The sequence below is a fragment of the Ruditapes philippinarum genome, unplaced genomic scaffold (genome assembly GCF_026571515.1).
Source record: "Ruditapes philippinarum isolate M1 unplaced genomic scaffold, ASM2657151v2 ctg2724_1_1_1_1, whole genome shotgun sequence".
Lineage (NCBI taxonomy): Eukaryota > Metazoa > Mollusca > Bivalvia > Venerida > Veneridae > Ruditapes > Ruditapes philippinarum.
This window is the reverse complement of record NW_026856906.1, coordinates 68,210-79,053: the sequence shown is the minus strand read 5'-3', so window position 1 is coordinate 79,053 and position 10,844 is coordinate 68,210.

The window sequence follows — 10,844 nt, the reverse complement described above, 5'->3', positions numbered from 1 at the left end:
CGCCATTTAAAAAATTTTTGTTTTTCATTAAATATTAAAGTCCAAAACTCGGCTGCCATTTAAGAATTTTTGTTCAAATTAATATTAAAGTCCAAACTCGGCTGCCATTTAAGAATTTTTGTTCATTATTGGATTAAAGTCAAATCTCCGGCTGCCATTTTAAGCATTTTGTTCATTATTAAAGTTCATTCTTGGCTGCCATTTAAAAAATTTTTTGTTGAATGCTAGAATGAATATTGGTAAATATATAAGTATGTATTGAGAAATTATTTAAATAATATATAAATGCTACATTCTATTACATTCCCGTACTTTGCTTTCGTTGACCTATATCTACACGTCGGTATAGTTAAACCCAACTACTTTGACAATTTTTATTGAAGTATCTTAGAAAAATGAAATACAATGTAACATCATTCTTATCAAAAAATAATTAAGTTTCAATTAAAAATTTATTCATTGATACATGTATGTAAAAAAAAGTTATTAGCTAGCATATATTATATTATCCCATGATCAAATTATCAATTATTATTAAAATGGGAGGCCACAGTGTTTGTTTCTGGCCTTCCTACACAAATGTATAATAATTGTCCACCCTAAATGTTTTTGTGATTGGGTATTTCAAGCAGCTTAGCTTTATGAAGGCTAAATTTTAAGAGTATAAAGGGTGTGGGGGATGGGTTAAAACTTTGATCACTAATTAAATAAAGTCATTATCCAATACCCATAATTCTAGCATGGATATAACAGAGGTATTCCCCCTTTTTTAAACTTTAATTATAAACATCATCCAGACACTTGTTTTACTATCAAGCACTGAGAATTGAACATGCTGTACTTCAGACAGATCTTGTCTGAAATTAATTTCATTTTGCATTTTTGTTTTTTTAAACTTTCATGGAAAAAAAGTTTGATGAAGCCTACATGGCCAATGAGAAGCTAGAGCAGTTAACAGGATCAGCAGAAAATAGTCATTTAAAATTTTATTGAAAATATTAATTTTTATTTGAAACTGAATAGACAAGATACAAGAAACTTTAAAATTTTAATCGGGTTTAAAACCAACATATTTTTTTCATTTTGGTGAAAATAAAAAAATTTTGGGGTCCTTTTTAATGACCAAATAATGACTGGTTAAAATGGGGAAAAAAAGCTGATTGGTAAAACAGGAGAAATTGTGTGACATGTTTTGTCCCAGATTGTTACAAAGTTGTGTGGTGTTTTTTAAGCAAAAAATCTTTTATTTACCCCCTTTTTTTCCCTTCCCCGTGTCTATTTAAAATTTTCAATCAAAATTTTCCAAAAAGTAATTTATTTAAAAAATAAAACCTACAGTGTAAAATAGAAAAAAGGGGAAAATTTTCTGTTATTTTTGTTAAGGCTACAATTTTGCATGCAAATATTTTAAATACAAAAAATCATATTATAAAATATTGAAATTTTTGATGCAAGAAATGATATTTTGATTGTTTTGTTTTGTACAAAAAAATAAAAAGTATCAAACTTTACAGGTTTCTGGTTATTTGTTTGAAAGGTGTTTGGCGAGGATGCAATAATAATTACATTATAAAGTATACAGTCTAGTTATAATGCCCCCCTTCGAAGAAGAGGGGGTATATTGTTTTGCTAATGTCGGTCTGTCTGTCGGTCCATCGGTCTGTCCGTCGGTAGACCACATGGTTTTCGCTGATTATCTTGAAAAGCATTTATCACAAAGTCTTCATATTTCACATGAAACAGCATGGTGATTTGTATACATGAACAGCGTATGACGACTAGTAGATTAAATGGCATGGGGATTTGTACGTGAAATAGCATAGCGACTTGAACATGAAACAATAATTTTAAAGTACTAAGGGAATGGCATACTTAAATTTTGATCAACGTAATGATGAACAATGTACAGTTAATGTGTGAACTATTTTCTTATATAATCTGAAATTATCACAATTTAAACTGACACAAACTTTCGAGGAACAAAAAACCAGACTGGTACAAATTGTACATCTTTCACGACATTACTTACTGCAACAATTTATGCAAAAATGCTCTCTTTCTCCATTGTGTGTTTTAAAATAAACACAAAAATGTTTTTACTACTAAGTATTCGTTTTTATATAAACATTTAAAAATCTCACAACTTGATGGCAGATAATTAACCAAACGTTGGTTTTGTTAATAAAAATAAATTCAACATTCGGTATTCTCCACTGAAACAGGTAAAGGCGAACATGAGATGGTTTTTTTTTAAATTGACATTTCGAACGCCTATTTTCTGACGACTAAGGTTCTTTGGGCTTGAACCAACGAACACAAACTGCACGGGATTTACGTGTATAGATATTTATTTACTTTTTTCACTTGGTAAAGCTCAACCTGTTGTCCTTGCTATATATATACATGCTGTAGTAATTACTTGTGATCGCTTTTAATTATATGATATCTTGATGTATGTTTAATTTGAGATTGTGTTTGTTTTGTTGTTTTTTTGTTGTTGTTTTTTTTCTAAAATAAAAACTAAAAATTATAATGTTGTTGGTAATAAAGAAAAGCAAGGGTGAAAAATGTGTGTGTTTGTTCGGGTTTGGGGACGGGAGGAATATTTTCATTAAATACTCAGGAAATGGGAATAAGTTTAAAAAAAAAAACTTTCATCATAAAGTAACACAGCTCAGATGCTGGATTTAAACACATTTACAGACAACCCACTCAAAACATGATAAAAACTTCGATTAAAATTTCGGAATTTTCACGTGCAGCAGGCTCAATGGTAAATGATCATAAAAACCTCGTAACGTGAGATCACTTGAAAGCGTTGACCCTAAGCCAGAAAACCTAGTCAGCAATGATCAAAATGTAATTATGCATTTAGAAGTGCATTCTTTCTGTTACTTCAACGTTAAATCTGATTGAGATTGCAAGATGTATATACAAATAATCGTAGATGAAAGAATATTTACCACGAGATAACGCGATATAATTAAAACTTTAAAATCTCTTAAGTTTTAATTTCTTTATATTTTTTTCTTCAACTTTCCAATTCACACAAGCGCAATTCTTAAAAATGTTGTATCCAGTTTTACTTTTTGTTAATCTATTTTTTTCTACCTGACTAAATTGATTCTCATTCCTAATTAAGTTTACTTATCATTTTTAACGTAAATTAATGAGAAATTAATGTAACTGTCCGATTTGCACGAGTCCAGAAAAAGTGGTGTCGCTACTCGTGCTTAAAGCACGTGCTTTAGATGTTGCTGTAAACTATGGTATATTAATTGTTAATTCTCATGTGTATAAAACTGAGTTTTAAAAGCATTGTAAATGAAAAAACAAAAGTTTTACTATTGTATTTTTTTGCAGCACATGTACATTGTTTCATACACGAATTTAATACGATTAAGTAAATACACGTATTTGAAATAAAAAGTCAAATCACTTACCTTTATACGTTAGTACGGACGAACGGCCAGTAATTCCTGTATACATATATAAAACACTGTATATATCAGTATATCTCAAGTATTGAAATATTCATCGATGTAACTTATTGATGAACTTTTATCCGGAGTAAGTGCTTGTTAAAGGAATTTTTATGTCCACGGCATATAATGTTATCTAAAAATGATTTTGAGATTATAGTTTTCAGCTTGTTGATAGACACTATGAACGGAACAAGGCATTGCAAGATACACGACAGATTTATGTGCAAAATAATTACGTTTCCCCAAACAAAATTACTGCATTAAATCAGAAAGTAGTTTGCATAAGTACAAGTGAAATGATGATTAAAACAAACTTAAAACACTCCGTCGATCAATGTTCACCTAGGTTTAAACCGTACATATAAGTGTGGATGAAGGTGAATACAGGTGTTACTATATGTAGGTATAAGTTCAGTCTTAAACATAAAGCCACATACCTTATTAAATTTTGAAGGTTGGCATTAATAAAGTTGGTATAAATTCGCTGAAACCATACTTTACTACATTATCCTTTATCATTTGTGGTCGTGTGGTTACTTGGCCTTATCAAAGTCGTATGCTTACTTGGTCCGTACCGGGATTACGTGATTTCTTGACCCTCACCGTAGTCGTGTGCTTCCTTGGCCCTCACCAGTCATGTAGTTACTTGGCCCAAACCGGGGTCACAGCGTATTTGGCCCTCATCGGGGTCGTGTGGTTTGGCCCTTGCTGGGGTCGTGTTGTTCCTTGGCTCTCATCGTGGTTTCTTGTAACTCACCATGTTCGTGTGGCTACTTGGTCTTTCCGTGATCGTGTAGTTACTTTCCTTCATTTGGGTGTGTTGCTAATTGCCTCCTCATAATGGCGGTGTGGTAACTCGGCACCCAGTCAGGCATTGTGGTTACTAGGCCCTCACTAGGGTCGTGTAGCTACTATGCTTTCAATGGTGTCGTTTGGTTACTAGACCTTCACTGGGGTCGTGTTGTTTCTAGGCCCTCACTGGGATCTGTTGATTCTAGGCCCTGAGTGGGTTCGTGTTGTTACTGGGCCCTCACTAGGGTTGTGGTTAATAGGCCCTCACTGGGTCGTGCTGTTTCTGGGCCCTCACTGGGGCTGTGTGGTTACTAGGCCCTCACCGGGTCGTGTTGTTACTTGGCCTTCACCTGAGTAGTGAGGTTATTTAGCTTACCGAGTTTGTTAAGTTACTTAGCACTCGCGGCAGGGGGTTGAATACAGCTGAGAAGGTATTAATTTATTCATCTTTATATTCTACGATTTATTTATTTTCTTTTTGATTGTGTTTTACGTCGCACCAACACAGTAAAGGTCATATGGCGACTTTCCAGTTTTACACGTGATGAAAGACCTGTCCCCCTCCGTGCAATATTTCAGGCACAAACTTTAGTAGAACCACTGACATTCTGTAAGCTAGCTGACATGAAAGAATCCCCCCAAAAAATTCTTACTTCCCTAGAAAGGCCAACATGAATTTTATAACGTTAAAATAATGGTTTTAGAGCATGTAAATTGCATGCTACCTGAATAAAGTAGTGCTGACTGTGAATTAATTTGTCATAAAAGTAGCAAAATGTTAACAAAGTAGTATTTTGACTTTCATACAAAATTCTAAATCATTATAACTGTACTAATTACCAAAAAGCAACAGAAGAGGGAGAGGATTGAGGTAATTGGCCAATGAATAAATTTAAAGAAACCATAAAAGTACATCCAAAATACAAAGCTTTTGAGAAATATTTTTGGAGCATAATGAACCTTTAAGGTTTAGTCTGTTTTAAACTGGAACAAGAATGACTCGATTTATTGTTCCATCTTAAACAATAATAAATAACTTTTAATCAATGATGTTTAAGATTAAGTTTAGTGAAAATCCAACAATTATTTTATGATAAAATAGATGTTCAAAACCTTATAAGAACTTGTTTGTCCGATTAACAGGATAAATAATATTTGAATAATTCTGGGACAAAAATCTCACAAAGATCATCTTGAACCTGTAATATATACGAGCTTAAACAAGTTTAGTATTAAACAATATTTGACAAAAATGTTTCTAAATAGATAAAAAAGAACAAACAACATTAAATTTTAAAATCATGTATTTTTCTATTTTCATGAAAAAACATCCCATTAACAATCAAGATAAAATCATAAAATTGGTAACCATGCCAATCACAGATTATTTATTAACAAAAGTATAAAAAATTACATGAGATCACAATTATAACTAATTCTATACTTCAAAAACAAATATCTAAAATTATATGGCTTTTTCTCATATATTATAACAAAACTGATGGATTAATATTCTACATGGTATATAACTGGTTATTTAAACTTCTACATGGTATATAACTGGTGTATTATTCTACATAAGTGGTATATAACTGGTTAGTTAATCTTCTACATGGTATATAACTGCTTATTTAACCTTCTACATGGTATATAACTGGTGGATTATGTTATGTAAGTGGTATATATCTGGTGACTTTATGGTATATAATTGGTGGATTTATTTACTATGTGGTATATAACTGGTGAGTTAAACTTGTACATGGTATATAACAGGTTTATTGATGTTCTACATGGTATATAACTGGTTATTTAATCCTCAATATGGAATATAACTGGTGGATTATTTTACAGAACTGGTATATAACTGATAGTTAATCTTCATGGTATATAACAGGTGTGTGGTATATAATTGGTGCTTTAATCTTTATGGTATATAACCAATGGATTTATTTGCTATGTGGTATATAACTGGTGGAATTTTCCCAACTAGTTAAAAATAAAAAAATTTTTACAGGGTGTAAAATTTGATTTTAAAATGTTCAAACATTTTAAAACATGAAATTATTATTGGGGTTTAAATTTCCCTAAAATGTTTTAAATTTCTTCATGGTATATTAACTGGTGGAATCATTTACTATGTGGTATATAACTGGTAAGATAATCTTGTAATCTTAATATTGAGTCAATTTTCTACATAATATTTAACTGCTGAGTAAATTTATATGATTTAAAAATTCTTCAACATGGTATGTGACTGACGAGTTAATCTTCTACATTTTGTAAGAATTTGAAGATAAATATAAAAGCTCTAATATATACAGCACTGAAACCTTTAAAAATTAAACAAGAGGGCCATGATGGCCCTGAGGTCGCTCACCTGTATTTAGGCCCCCGGAGCGGGGCTAGTTTAAACCCCAGGGCTTTTATTTGAACAAACTTAGAAGACACTCATTAGGAGATGTTTCAAGATGTTAAGTTTTTACTATACACATATAATGAAAAAAACAATGACCTTCCCCCCCCCCCTTTGGGCAGGGCCAATTTTAACCCCAAGGGCTTTTATTTGAAAAACTTGGTAGACACCCACCAAAAGATGTTTCCTGAAATCTAACCTCTAGCTCATTGGGTTTTTTAAAGAAAGATTTTTTAAGTTTTTTTTACTATACACATATAGTTAAAAACAATGAACCTCTGGGGCGGGGCCAGTTTTTTTTTTTTAGCCCCAGGGCTTTTATTTGAACAAACTTTGTAGACCACTTACTAGAAAGATTTTTCATGCTTAATATCTAAACTCTAGCTATTTGGGTTTTTTCAAAAGAAGATTTTTTAAGTTTTTTGCCATACACATATAAGGAAAATCAATGACCCCCAGGGCGGGGCCAATTTTGACCCCAGGGCTTTTATTTGAACAAACTTTGTAGACACTCACTAGAAGATGTTTCATGCTTAATATCTAAACTCTAGCTATTTGGGTTTTTTCAAAGAAGATTTTTTAAGTTTTTGCTATACACATATAAGGAAAATCAATGACCCCGGGGCCGGGCCAATTTTTTGACCCAGGGCTTTTACTTGAACAAACTTTGTAGACACCCATTAGCACATTGTTTCATGCTAAATATCTTAGCTCTAGCTCTTTGGTTCTTTAAAAGAAGATTTTTTAAGTTTTTACTATATGCATATAGGGAAAATCAATGACCCCCTGGGGCGGGGCCAATTTTGACCCAACGGCTTTTATTTGAACAAACTTGGTAGACACTTATTAGAAGATGTTTCATGCTAAATATCTTAGCTCTAACTCTATGGGTTCTTTAAAAGAAGATTTTTTAAGTTTTTACTATATGTATATAGGGAAAATCAATGACCCCCTGGGGCGGGGCCAATTTTGACCCCAGGGCTTTTATTTGAACAAACTTGGTAGACACTTATTAGAAGATGTTTCATGCTATATATCTTAGCTCTAGCTCTATGGGTTCTTTAAAAGAAGATTTTTTAAGTTTTTACTATGTGCATATAGGGAAAATCAATGACCCCCGGGGCGGGCCAATTTTGACCCCAGGGCTTTTATTTGAACAAACTTGGTGGACACTTAATAGAAGATGTTTCATGCTAAATTTTTAGCTCTATGGGTTCTTTAAAAGAAGATTTTTTAAGTTTTTACTATATGCATATAGGGAAAATCAATGACCCCCTGGGGCGGGGCCAATTTTGACTCCAGGGCTTTTATTTGAACAAACTTGGTAGACACTTATTAGAACATATCTCATGCTAGATATCTTAGCTCTAGCTCTATGGGTTCTTTAAAAGAAGATTCTTTTAAGTTTTTACTATATGCATATAGGGAAAATCAATGACCCCCTGGGGCGGGGCCAATTTTGACCCCAGGGCTTTTATTTGAACAAACTTGGTAGACACTTACTAGATGATGTTTCATGCTAAATATCTTAGCTCTAGCTCCATGGGTTCTTTAAAAGAAGAATTTTTAATTTTTTACTATATGTTTATAGGGAAAATCAATGACCCCCTGGGGCGGTGCCAATTTTGACCCCAGGGCTTTTATTTGAACAAACTTGGTAGACACTTACTAGAAGATGTTTCATGCTAAATATCTAAGCTCTAGCTCTTTGGGTTTTTTAAAAGAAGATATTTAAAGTTTTTTCTTTCGGTTGCCATGGCAACCAGAGTTCTGCATGGAATTAAATTCTTTGAACAATTGTTAAAGGTGACCACCAAAGGAACATTCCTGTGAAGTTTGGATGAAATTGGCTTAGTGGTTTATGAGGAGATGTCATTTAAAGTAAAAGTTAACGGACGGCTGGACGCCAGACGAAAAGAGATCACAAAAGCTCACCCTGTCACTTTGTGACAGGTGAGCTAAAAAGCAAAGGTACACTAATCAATTTTAGCACACTGTTACAAAATTTAACATGTTGATATTCATTATCACATCTTCTTGTGGAAATTATCATTTTCTATCATATCCTACATTATCAGTATCTAACAAGAGAGTCAGTGACCCTGTATGTTACTTAAACAAAGGTAAAAAAGTTGTCTCACAAGGAGAAATAGAAAATTCTACTTTTAGCTACAATGACCTAGAAACTGACTCATGCAACCCCACCAAAAAGTAGTTCATAAAAACATTCATTATCACTAATAACTAAGAATCTGGGTAATAAATGAAGGTATAACTGGGAAATGTCAACAATAGACAGAACAGAAGCTATATACTCCACTAAAACATGGAGCAAAAACAATCCTACAAATATAAACATGATTGATTCTGCATAGATATAATTGTATTATAGACTAGCATTAATATTGCCATCCTCATACGGCTTAACATATTTATACTTCAACATGCAAAACAGTGTTGTAAGGCACTTTTCTGTTGGACTATTTTCTTATAAAAAAATTGCAGCACTAAAACTGAACGAATGTAGTTATCTATTATCTCCAGTCTTCTCAATGACTGGGATCTGAGACAAACATGTTATATCAATGATATCATATACAATGTACATGAAACTCCCAGGGAGTTATGTATCTACACTTGACATGTACATGAAACTCTCTGTTAGTAATTTGTCTACAATGTACATGAATCTCCCTTGGAGAAATTTATCTAAACTGTACATGAAACTCTCTCTTAATGATTTCTCTACAATGTACATGAAACTCCCTTGGAGAAATTTATCTAAACTGTACATGAAACTCCCTCTTAATGATTTCTCTACAATGTACAGTACATGAAACTCCCTTGGAGAAATTTATCTACTATGAACATAAAAGACCCAGGTAGTGATTTATCTATGATGTTCATGAAACTCCTTTGGAGAAATTTATCTAAACTGTACACGAAATTCTCTGTTAATGATTCCTCTACAATGTACATGAAACTTCTTTGGAGAAATATCAACTATGAACATAAAAGACCCTTGGAGTGATTTATCTATGATATAGATGGAACTCCTTTGGAGAAATTTATCAACACTGTACATGAAACTCTTTTGAATGATTTAGTTTAACTCCATGCAAGCATGCTAAGCATTTTAACAATAAGATCTCAATAAAACAATGGATTTCAAGACTCATTTGTAACAATTTCTGGTTAAAGTTTGTTGTACATACAGAGCCATCAATGAATACCTTTACACCAACTGAAAAATTGCTGTGTGGTTGATATACAAACATATTTTATCCATATATTTTACATATTTATTGCATTAGTTTACTATAACTGACTGTAACGTAAATAAATGAAGAAATTATCAGAAAATCAAAGAAACAAGGAACATTGCAATGCGATGCAACCAGGTTTTCAGCAAAATATTTCACAGAAGCTTTGTCATGAAGGGGCATTTGTTTTTAATTGAACTTTTAGGAGGAATTATGGCTTTTTTAATATTCCTCAAACAAAAATGATTGAGAAATTTTATGTTGTCTATTCGCCTTTTTTTCCCAAATGTTTTAGAAAGGTAAACAGTACTTTATTTTTGCTTAATTTTTGCATTTTTGCGTCTCTTGTCATTTTCTTTTGTCAACAATATTGGCGTGTGGTGTTTTGTGCGATATCAAGAAAAGTATGTTCACAATTTTAAAAAAATGGGTCAAAGACAGAAAAGGCCGGGTTGCATTTATACACCAAATATCATGAGGCTGTGATGTTACGAAAAAAATTTCCATTGACCCATTAATGTCGAAAATTTAATTCAGTAGGTAAACGGGAAGTGGATTAGCTACACATCTAAAATCTAATCCCACAGTATGGGACCATGTGTCAATGCTGCATGCCAAATATCAAGAGGTTGTGATTAGTAGTTTCTGAGAAAAATGTTACGAACATTTCCTACCAATGACCATTAATTTCGAAAAATCTAACTAATTTAACTAAGTGGATAAACAAGAAGTGGATGAGCGACAGACCTGAAATCAAATCCCACGGTATGGGACAATGTGTCAATGCTGTATGCCAAATATCAAGAGACTGTGATAAGTAGTTGCTGAGAAAACTGTTACGAAAATTTCCTACCATTGACCATTAATGTCGAAAAATCTAACTAATTTAAC